General features: G+C 41.3%; 1 pseudogene; it reads left to right on the forward strand.

The window, feature by feature from the left end:
- Positions 1–519: 519 nt before the first annotated feature.
- Positions 520–10,110, forward strand: LOC149970421 (uncharacterized; annotated as a pseudogene).
- The last annotated feature ends 1,609 nt before the right edge of the window (positions 10,111–11,719 follow it).

Here is an 11,719-nt window from a genome sequence, read left to right on the forward strand (position 1 = left end):
AGGTCTAGTGCTCAAATTTGGAATAAACACTAAAAGCCTGGCACCAATGAAAAGAGTGTTAGAAAATGGAACTTAATGTGATGACACATGATACAGGAGATTCAGCTTTCATTAGGAAATAAATGAAAGCTAGGCCCACAGTACATGGATTCAAAGAGTGAAAAGAAAAGGCGTCTGTCAAAAAGTTACCATTCACTCCATATAAGCAAAGTCTTCAGAGATATATAGCTCCTTCTTACATTATAGGTGAGCCAGCATCTTCCCTCCTTAATTTAAACAGAATTTCTAAGAACCTCTTGTTCGGTCTTGTCTTGGATGAAAAATCCCTGCAGATCAGGGTGCAGTTCCACCCACCGATGCCTCTCCAATCAGGTGCTCACAGACATGCCGATAAAATATGATAATCTCCGGCATCAAGATTCTACCACCACTCCCCTCCCCTCCAACCCCCTCACCCCTGCCAATTTACACCAGGCAGATTTGTTTCAAGTGAAATCGGCACCTTACACAGACAAGTCAATGGGGGATCTAGAGAACGGGGTGAGAGACACAGCTAGGGCACTGGACCTGAAAGGTTCGACATCCCAGAAAGCTCTGAAAAACAAATGAAACATCAACTTAATATGAAATGATATTGGGACAACGTCCCCACTGAGTCAAGCATGGTGAGCAACAGCCCCCAGTGAGAAAGCTTTGTGAGCCATAAGCCCACAGCGCAGAGTAATTAGAGTTAGAGCGCATGTGTACAGGGACGCAAATGGCACTTTATGTAGGAACTGTGCATCATTTGTTGCAACATAATTTTACTGGATAAACAATGCATTATGCCAAGAGAGTTGTTATCAATCCCATTAAACTAGAGAGATGAAGGACAAATAATGGACTGAGATGTCATTAAAGTATGCCATGTCTCCAAGTGTCTTTTTATGTTGATGTCAAGTGTACTATATAATAATAACTGAAAAGGACATTATTCAGTTCAATGTGAGCCCCCATCAGAATTCACTCAGTCTCAGCTAGAGTCATTTACAGATGTTCTTGTAAACAACCCTTAAAAAGATTCATGAATATGTATATCTGTGGAGTCTCAAGGCTCAAACAGCCATTGCGTTGTTCTCAAGGCGAAGAATAATTTTTAATTGTCACATTAGACATTCATCCTCATCCACATAGAGATTCAGGCGCTGACAAATATAATAACCCTACGAAATGAGTAATACCCTCACTTGTACGTCCTCCAAAATTCTCAACAAACAGCCAACTCAGAAACGTCTCACCTAGAGAAGACATGCAGGTCGCTGCATTGTTTACTTTCAGAGTTTTCTCCAACGCAAATAAACAACACCTCCTTCAAAGCTATAACAATGTATAACAGTGGCCATTGTTCTCATTTCATAAAACTTTCCTAAATTGCACAATTACTACGCCCCCGGTCCACCTGCTGTCAGCCAGAGAGGTGCATCTCAGGGCCTCTGAACTCCCACGGTATCACGACACTCACAACGACATCGAACACATCTTCCTCCCGGCTGTCACAGCTGCCAGGCGACAGCGAGGAGATGGCCACGATGACGTCTGGAGGAGGGCCATCAAACAGGTGATTGGCACAAGCTGTGACTCCCTAGTGTACAGAGGAACGGGAAGAAGCTGTGCACCAGGAGTTGTATAGACTCAAAACACTGCATGTAGGTGTTATAGGCGATAGGGGACATGAGGGTTTTGAAAGCAGAAACGTGTTGACGGCACTGGTCAAAATGTAATCATGCACCGACCAGAGGGATGCTTTGTCCTATGTTCATAGTTTATTGCACTGCTAAATCGATGCGCTTTGTAAAAGTTATGTGCATAGATATCAATTAGAGACAGTTTTAAAGCATACCTCACATTGTGATGTACAGTGTAGTGTTGGTCTTGTTGGAATATAGGATGTGTAGCTATGATTTCCACACAGAAAAAAAAAATGACTCTCATTGCCATCTGTCAGTGGTCAGTGAGTTGTTTGTGTGTTTGATCCAGACTATTGATCTACTCTCTCTCTCTCCCAGTGGGGGTGTAAGTGCCTTAGGATGAAAACGGCGACTGTATCAGCATTCAAACCCTGTCTGACTGCTCTTTGTGGACTATTTAAAAGAAGACTCTTCTCCAAAGCATTGCGGGCCACTCTGCAAGGCATGGAAGTCAATAGTTATTTTAGAAGAAGTTCAAAGAAGTTCAACTTTGAGTTGAAAAAATATCAACTTCATCAAAAATACATGGCAGGTATTTGGCTTAAGTCAATGCTGTGAATCTTAATGCTTGAACTCATTCAACTCTCAAATGATTCCTGTGGAAAGTTGAGAGTAACTAACACCTAGAAGGGAGTAACTAAAAAAACAAATTCCCTTCCTTTGGTCATATTCTTGTAGAATTAATTGGGGAAGTTTTGGTCTGGCGCAGACTTGTCTGATAGTAGATGTTCATTTTCCTCTCTACTGCTCCACTGCTTCCTCATTCTCCCCTGATATTGTAGCTGTCCTTATATGGTCAGACAGACAGACCTTTGTTTCCAGGATAGACTCTTGGAATGCCATCAACAGCAACAATACCAGCAGCAGAAAAAACAACACATGGCCACAATAATCAGCAGGCATTTGTCTATCACACCTACCTACAGTATGTCATTATCAGTGCTATATGTTATGTCTTTTTTTATAACCTGGAGAGTATAGGAATAAAATATTTATGTACAACCTATTATGGAAACTAGATCAAAGGAGTCCTTCAAACATGGTCAATAGCATGCCTACGTGTTACGCAACACAACTGTCATGACTGTCCTCTGAGGATCCAAATAGAGTAGATCAGGTTTGCAATGAATAACTTCAACCAGACCCCCTCTCACCCGCAGAGGGGGGGAGGAGGGAACTGATGGGCGTTAACAACTCACGTCCTGTTGTAAATCAGTTTCCCCGCCAAAATTCTAACACGTTCTAAAGTGAATACTGGAACAATATTTCTAACATAGAACGTGGGGAATGGTCAGAGGCGATCTATAGAACACTAATGTCATTTTGTTTGTTATTTTGTGATGTCATGAAAAATGTTATAAAGGAAATACTGTAACTTGGAAAGTATACCCACTACATGTGTGAAAACATATGAAAAATTATGAAAGTGTTTTTGTTAAGAGAGGGACATGATTTTAGGAGCCATAACAGATAATTGTGTTACATAAACTTTGCACAGTGACAAAGAGTGTAAACCTGGCGGATTCACCCTTTTGAACAAACTGTATAAAATGATGGGTAAAGAATTAACATGTCAGACCAGTTTAAAGTGGTTTGAACTCACAATCACTGGTATGGCTGATTAGCTGTCCTGTATCTTCAAAGAGGCAGTTTCAGGAGCGAATGGAAGGCAGGTCAACTCTATAGTTCTGTTCAGGACTACACGAGAAGTCACCGGATAACTACAGAGAAGAACACAACAGTAGAACCATTTTGGAACCATTTTGGAACATCAGAGACTTACAAGCGCCCTGCGAAAAGGGCCAACCCCTTTTCCAAGGTGGCCCGGTTCCCGAAAGAGATACACGACGAACCAAGGCATTTCACGTAAATACAATCATGAATTCTTACTCCAAGCGGGCAGCAGTTCGTGTGCACAAAGTATTGGAGTACTATAAGTGCTGCTCCCGCTTCCCCTCTCTGCCCTTCATTATGCACACCATCACCATCATTATGGGCATCAGCGCTCATTGGACTTCACGTTGTTGATTGCCCCCTCTATATCTGTCTGTTCCTCAGTTTTGTTCCCCGTGTCAGCATTATTGCCGTCATGTCGTTTTGTTCCCCCTGTCCAGATGCTGTTCTTGTTTTATTTGATGTCCATTTACCATTAAATGGTCACTCCCTGTACTTGCTTCTTGTCTAAAGCGTCGGTCCTTACAGAATGCTGCCACCACTATTTTGAAACATCAGGGATTTTGGTGGTGACGTCAGGTCCGGGTGCCGCAGACGATGGAACCTAGGGTGCCTCAGCTGGCTTGTCGGGCTTCCATGCTTTGGCTGGCTCGAGAGGTTTCCTTGCCTCGGTTGGCTCCGCAGGCTCCTATCCCACGCCTCAGCCGTAGTTATGCTCCTACGCCTCAGCCAGTTCATCAGGCTCAGCCAGTTCATCAAAAAAAAGGAACTTTGAACATCCCACTAAGCACCATTAAAACCATTATTAAAAAATCCCACGTCATGCCTCAGCCGGCCCATTTGGCTCCCACTCCTCAGCGGGATCTTCAGGCTTTCACGCCTCAGCCCCTCGTCGGGCTTCTATACCTCAGCTGGCCAATCCGGCACCCATGCCCCGGACAGCCCATCAGGCTCACCCAGGTGGGAGACCGGGTGGTGCCCTAAAGTGGGGAGGTACTGTCACACCTGCTCCCGCTTCCCCTCTTTGGCGCTCGAGGGCGACAAGCTGCCCTTCATTACGCACACCTGTCACCATCATTACAGTGCCTTGCAAAAGTATTCATCCCCCTTGGCATTTTTCCTATTACAACCTGTAATTTAAATTGATTTTTATTTGGATTTCATGTAATAGACATACATAAATTAGTCCAAATTGGTGAAGTGAAACTTTAAAAATTACTTGTTTAAAAAAAAATACAAAAAAAAGATGGAAAAGTGGTGCGTGCATATGTATTCACCCCCTTTGCTTCACCCATAAATAAGATCTGGTGCAACCAATTACCTTCAGAAGTCACATAATTAGTTAAATAAAGTCCGCCTGTGTGCAATCTAAGTGTCACATGATCTGTCACATGATCTCAGTATATATACACCTGTTCTGAAATGCCCCAGAGTCTGTAACACCACTAAGCAAGGGGCACCACCAAGCAAGCGGCACCATGAAGAACAAGGAGCTCTCCAAACAGGTCAGGGACAAAGTTGTGCAGAAGTACAGATCAGGGTTGGGTTATAAAAAAAAGGAACTTTGAACATCCCACTGAGCACCATTACAACCATTATTAAAAAATTGAAAGAATATGGCACCACAACAAACCTGACAAGAGAGGGCCTCCCACTAAAACTCATGGACCAGGCAAGAAGGGCATTAATCAGAGAGGCAACAAAGACACACACCACTTCAATCCGTACACTCCACAGAGCTGGGCTTAACGGAAGAGTGTCCAGAAAAAAAAGCCATTGCTTAAAGAAAAAAATAAGCATACACATTTGCTGTTCTCTAAAAGGTGTGTGGGAGACTCCCCAAACATACGGAAGAAGGTACTCTGGTCAGATGACACTAAAATGTAGCTTTTTGATATTCATGGAAACGCTATGTCTGGCGCTAACACAACACCTTTCATCACCCCGAGAATATCATCCCAGCTGTGGGGATGTTTTTCATCGGCAGGGACTGGGAAACTGGTCAGAATTGAAGGAATGATGGATGGTGCTAAATACAGGGAAATTCTTGAGGGAAACCTGTTTCAGTCCTCCGGAAAAAATCCCAGTGGTTAGGTGGGCCAAGCTTATAGAGACATACCCCAAGAGACAGCAAGCTGTAATTGCTGTAAAAGGTGGCTCTACAAAGTGACTTTGTGGGGTAGAATAGTTACTTTGGGGGGGGTGGATAGTTATGTTTTTTTGTCTTATTTCTTGATTTTATTTTTGATTTATTTAACCTTTATTTAATCAGGAAAACCCCATTGAGACCCAGAATCTCTTTTTCAAGGGAGACCTGGCCAAGAATGTAGCAACAATCAATATATTACATATTAAAACATACAACAATACAGTACAACACGATCCACCCTAAAAAAAGAATTTACACTCCTCCTTAATATTTAATGTACACTCTCCTTAATATACACTCCCATCAATATTTTAAATTCATTCAGTGGCACTAACATATATACTGTAGATGGATTGTAGACTATTCCATGCCTCTGGTGCACAAGAAGAGAAGGCAGTCTTGCCTAATACTGTGAATGTCCTGGGGATTTTAAGTAGCAACCACCTAGCAGACCGGGTATGGTAACTGCTGGTGGTGAAGGAGACCAGACTACAGAGATAAAGAGGGAATTTACCTAAAAGGGCTTTGTAGATGAACACATACAAATGTATCTTTCTGCGCATATAAAGTGAGGTCCAACCTACCATTTGGTACAAGGTGCAATGGTGGGTGAGTGACTTGGAATTTGTAATAAAGCGCAAGGATGCATGATAAATAGAGTCCAGACTCTGTAAGACAGAGGAGGCTGCATGCATAATCAATTACAGAGAGAAAGGTGGCCTGAACAAGCTTCTTTCTAGCCATAAGCGGGAAGCAAGCCTTATTACGAAAATAAAAACCCAATTTCAATGTAATTTTTGTCAGAAGATTATCCACATGAGCTTTAAAGGACAACTTCTCATCCAACCAAATACCTAGGTATTTGTAGGATTACACTTTTTCAATGGATAAGCCACCAGATGTGACAATGCTAACCTTCTCTGGCAGAGTTCTAGCTCTGGTAAAGGTCATGAATTTAGTTTTTTACATTCAAGACCAGTTTGAGACCATAAGGGGAGGCCTGCAGTGTCTGAAAAGCAGTCTGGAGCTCTTCAACAGCCTGAACCAGAGAAGGAGTACATGAATATATGACTGTATCATCTGCATATAGATTTAACTTTACTGGTTGCATCCCATTTCCCAAATCATTAATACAAATGAGAACACCACTGGAGCTAAAATGGAACCCTGGGGCACACCTATATTAACAGAGCAGCACAATGTTGCTTTTATAAAGTGCATTAATGATGTAATTTGTCACTGCCATAGCTGCAGTTGTGCTGCTGTGCCCCGATCTAAAGCCAGACTGAACCCCTCTCAGTATGTTATTTTCAATTAAGAAGTTTTTTAACCCTGAGTTCACAAGGGATTCATAGACTTTGGCCAGAATAGGGAGTTTGGAGATAGGATGAGGGATCTCCACCCTTTAGCAGTGGGAGGACATAAGCTGATTTCCAAATGCTGGGTATGGAATTGGTCAAGAGACTCAAGTTGAAAATGTGAGCCACAGGTTCAGTAATAATAGCAGCTGCTATCTGGTGTAGGGGTCCAGGTTGTCTGGACCTGCAGACTTTTTAGTGTCTTTCTGTTTAGTGTTTATAGACATCAGTATAAGAAACAGGCTCAACGTTTAAATGCACAATTGGCCCAGTGTCATCCGGGTTAGGTTGGGGTAGGTTGTCATTGTAAATAATAATTTGCTCTTAACTGACTTACCTAGTTAAATAAAGGTTTAATTAAATAAAACATATTTGATGTATTTTTGTATGTTTATTGTGTATGTTTATCCTGTGTTACCATTTAATTAGCTAGTAAATGAATAATTAAACCAATTTGTGTAGTACTGAATCATAAGTAAGGCTGTGGTTTTTGCAGCTACAAGGAGGTTACAACTGTTCAGAATGATGATATGATATGAGGTTATGATTAATAAGTTGACTGTTTATATATGTGATAGGTAAAGACCTTTAGAGTTTAATTCGGGAGATAGTAAATCTTTAAAGAACTGCTCTTGTGGTGCCCCAGATCCAAATTAGTTAATTGTTACCTGATTACAGTTTTTTTCAATTGCTCACATGCATTGGTCAAGACTGAAGTTTCATTGACAATTCTCTTCACACAGTCAGCAAAACAGAAGCGTATGTGGACCACACTGTGAATCATTTTACATTGCTTTCACACAAAATGCATCCAATGACCACATTCTCTGAAATCCATGAACTCTTTCCCCATTCATACTCCACCACCTGCAAAACTATATATTTGCAGCACATGTTTTCAAACGCTAACACACTGTTTCCAAAACTGTTAAAAACACATTCAAAACAGAATGATGGCAAATGTCGTGCATTTCTGCAGTAACCAGATTGAAACATAAAAAATCTCTGCAGAATATTTAGTCATTCCAAAGACAGCTGGTTGCAATTTCAGCTGAAAGTCTACCCAAGTGTCCTGTTTTTAGTCTCGTTACCAATCAGACAAAAGAGAACGGCTTCAGAATGATTTAGTTTGGAAACATGGATCAAGGAAGAAAGGTTGTTGGGGAAAGAAGACTGGCAGGGAAAGGGAGAATGCCTTAAGGACAAACTAGAGGAAGACCAAGAGCGGTGGTCTCTGATGAGATAAGGGCCACAATTATTGACCATGTTGTAAACCATGGTCTCTCTTTGAGAGAGGCCGGTTTAAGGGTGCAACCAAATCTGCAGCGTTCAACAGTTGCATCAATTGTAATGGATGTCGTCTGGAGATAGAGAGGAGGACCAAAGCGCAGCGTGGTAAGTGTTCATGATGATTTTAATTAAAGAAAGCACTGAACACTGAATCAAAACAATAAAGTGAATTTATAAAACCGAAACAGTACCGTGTGGCCCAAACACTCACATGGAAACAAACACCAACAAACCAAAAGTGAAACCCAGGCTACCTAAGTATGATTCTCAATCAGAGACAACTAACGACACCTACCTCTGATTGAGGACCATACTAGGCCGAACACAAAAACCAACATAGAAAAACAAACAAAGACTGCCCACCCCAACTCACGCCCTGACCTTACTAAAACAAAGAATAAAATAACAGAACTATGGTCAGAACGTGACATCAATAGTAAGAATTTTCCTTCAAAACAACAGGTGAGATGTGTATCCTTCAATGGTAATTGAACTACATATTACAGTACAATACAGTATGTTCACATTCTTACATGTGCTGACATTTTGAAATATATTGATTGTTTTGTGTTTTTCAGTAGGATCCAAAGGTTATCTCCCACAGGAGGGAGAGGCAGAATATTATCAGATGCGCAGGAAATTGCTGACATGGTAATTGGCAACAATGCAATAAAACTGCAGGAAATTCAGGACAGAGTGCTGGCAGACAATATCACTGTTGGGAACGTGAATACGGTCAGCACAACGACAATTGCCAGAGTCCTAGAGAAACATTAAATAAGGATGAAGCAGATGTACACTGTACCCTTTGAAGAAACGGTGAACGTGTGAAAGAACTCTGGTATCAATATGTCCAGGTAAGATGTCTGTTCAATAACCAAACAGGGTACCTACACATAATGTAAAGTACTGTAAAACTGTGGATGTACTGTTTTAGAGAGTAATGGAGATGGAAGCAAGGCAAACTGCACATACATTCATCTTTGTGGATGAAACTGGATTCAACCTGGCAAAAACACGCCGCAGGGGAAGAAATGTGATTGGACAGAGAGCAACCGTGGATGTCCCAGGCCAGAGAGGAGCAAACATCACAATGTGTGCAGCACTGTCCAATGATGGTTTACTGTTACACAAACCACTCATTGGCCCCTTTGCTGCTCATCCCATGATGTCAGTAGTATTCAGTAGTATTCCTGCCTCCATACCTCCCCCTCCCTAAACCCCATAGAGGAGTTTGTCTCTGCGTGGAGGTGGAAGGTTTATGACCACCATCCACATGACCAGATGTCCTTACTGGATGCCATGAATGCAGGGTGTGGAGACACTGCAGGAAGACTGCCCGCGTTGGATTAGACATTCCAGTAATACTTTCCAAGATGCATCGCCAGAGAAGATATAAGATGTGATTCTGATGAGAACTTGTGGCCAACTGCAGGACGGAGAACTAGAACCCTCACGGTACTGCACAGTAATGGTGATTATACTATACATGTTGATGAGAACTAGAACCCTCACAGTACTGCACAGTAATGGTGATTATACAATACATGTTGATGAGAACTAGAACCCTCACAGTACTCTACAGTATGAGTGATTATACTATACATGTTGATGAGAACTAGAACCCTCACAGTACTGTTCAGTATGAGTGATTATATTATACATGTTGATGAGAACTAGAACCCTCACAGTACTGTACAGTATGAGTGATTATACTATACATGTTGATGGGGCGGCAGGGTAGCCTAGTGGTTAGAGCGTTGGACTAGTAACCAAAAGGTTGCAAGTTCATATCCCCGAGCTGACAAGGTACAAATCTGTCGTTCTGCCCCTGAACAGGCAGTTAACTGTTCCTAGGCCGTCATTGAAAATAAGAATTTGTTCTTAACTAACTTGCCTAGTTAAATAAAGGTAAAGTAAAAATAACTAGAACCCTCACAGTACTGTACATTATGAGTGATTATACTATACATGTTGATGAGGACTATAACCCTCACAGTACTGTACCGTAATGGTGATTATACTATACATGTTGATGAGAACTAGAACCCTCACAGTACTCTACAGTATGAGTGATTACACAAACCACTCATTGGCCCCTTTGCTGCTCATCCCATGATGTCAGTAGTATTCAGTAGTATTCCTGCCTCCATACCTCCCCCTCCCTAAACCCCATAGAGGAGTTTGTCTCTGCGTGGAGGTGGAAGGTTTATGACCACCATCCACATGACCAGATGTCCTTACTGGATGCCATGAATGCAGGGTGTGGAGACACTGCAGGAAGACTGCCCGCGTTGGATTAGACATTCCAGTAATACTTTCCAAGATGCATCGCCAGAGAAGATATAAGATGTGATTCTGATGAGAACTTGTGGCCAACTGCAGGACGGAGAACTAGAACCCTCACGGTACTGCACAGTAATGGTGATTATACTATACATGTTGATGAGAACTAGAACCCTCACAGTACTGCACAGTAATGGTGATTATACAATACATGTTGATGAGAACTAGAACCCTCACAGTACTCTACAGTATGAGTGATTATACTATACATGTTGATGAGAACTAGAACCCTCACAGTACTGTTCAGTATGAGTGATTATATTATACATGTTGATGAGAACTAGAACCCTCACAGTACTGTACAGTATGAGTGATTATACTATACATGTTGATGGGGCGGCAGGGTAGCCTAGTGGTTAGAGCGTTGGACTAGTAACCAAAAGGTTGCAAGTTCATATCCCCGAGCTGACAAGGTACAAATCTGTCGTTCTGCCCCTGAACAGGCAGTTAACTGTTCCTAGGCCGTCATTGAAAATAAGAATTTGTTCTTAACTAACTTGCCTAGTTAAATAAAGGTAAAGTAAAAATAACTAGAACCCTCACAGTACTGTACATTATGAGTGATTATACTATACATGTTGATGAGGACTATAACCCTCACAGTACTGTACCGTAATGGTGATTATACTATACATGTTGATGAGAACTAGAACCCTCACAGTAATGGTGATTATATTATACATGATGTTTTTGTAATTATTATTGCAGCCATGGAATTTCAGGAATGTGTTTTTTGTTTAAACTTTTTATTCTTCACAAGTAAATTACTATATGCAAAGATATAGAAAGAAATACTATTGAATAAAATTTCTGCATTTCTGATTCATTCTTGTTATATATACTTTAGTACAGTCAAAATGAGTAGGTGTTATTATATAATGAAATACTGATTCATGTGAAAAATCATTCAAACTTCAAAGAGAAGCTCATCATTTATGTAAGGCTCCCTGTTTGTGTGTTTTAGGTCAGTGTGTTATGAGTGACAATGTATGCTTTCTGAGTGAGAATTGGTGCCAGTGTTATGGTCGAACAAGCTTATTTTGAGACATCTTTGAAGTGTTTTGGTGGTTTGAGTGAGTTTTGGAGGTGAGATGAACTGTTTGGCCTTATTCAATTTTTCAGCTTTTATCTCGCTTGCTCATTCTGTCTCTGTCTGTCTCTGTCTGTCTCTGTCT

Source organism: Oncorhynchus mykiss, chromosome 29 (genome assembly GCF_057628025.1).
Source record: "Oncorhynchus mykiss isolate SJ-2025 chromosome 29, ASM5762802v1, whole genome shotgun sequence".
NCBI classification, from domain to species: Eukaryota; Metazoa; Chordata; class Actinopteri; order Salmoniformes; family Salmonidae; genus Oncorhynchus; species Oncorhynchus mykiss.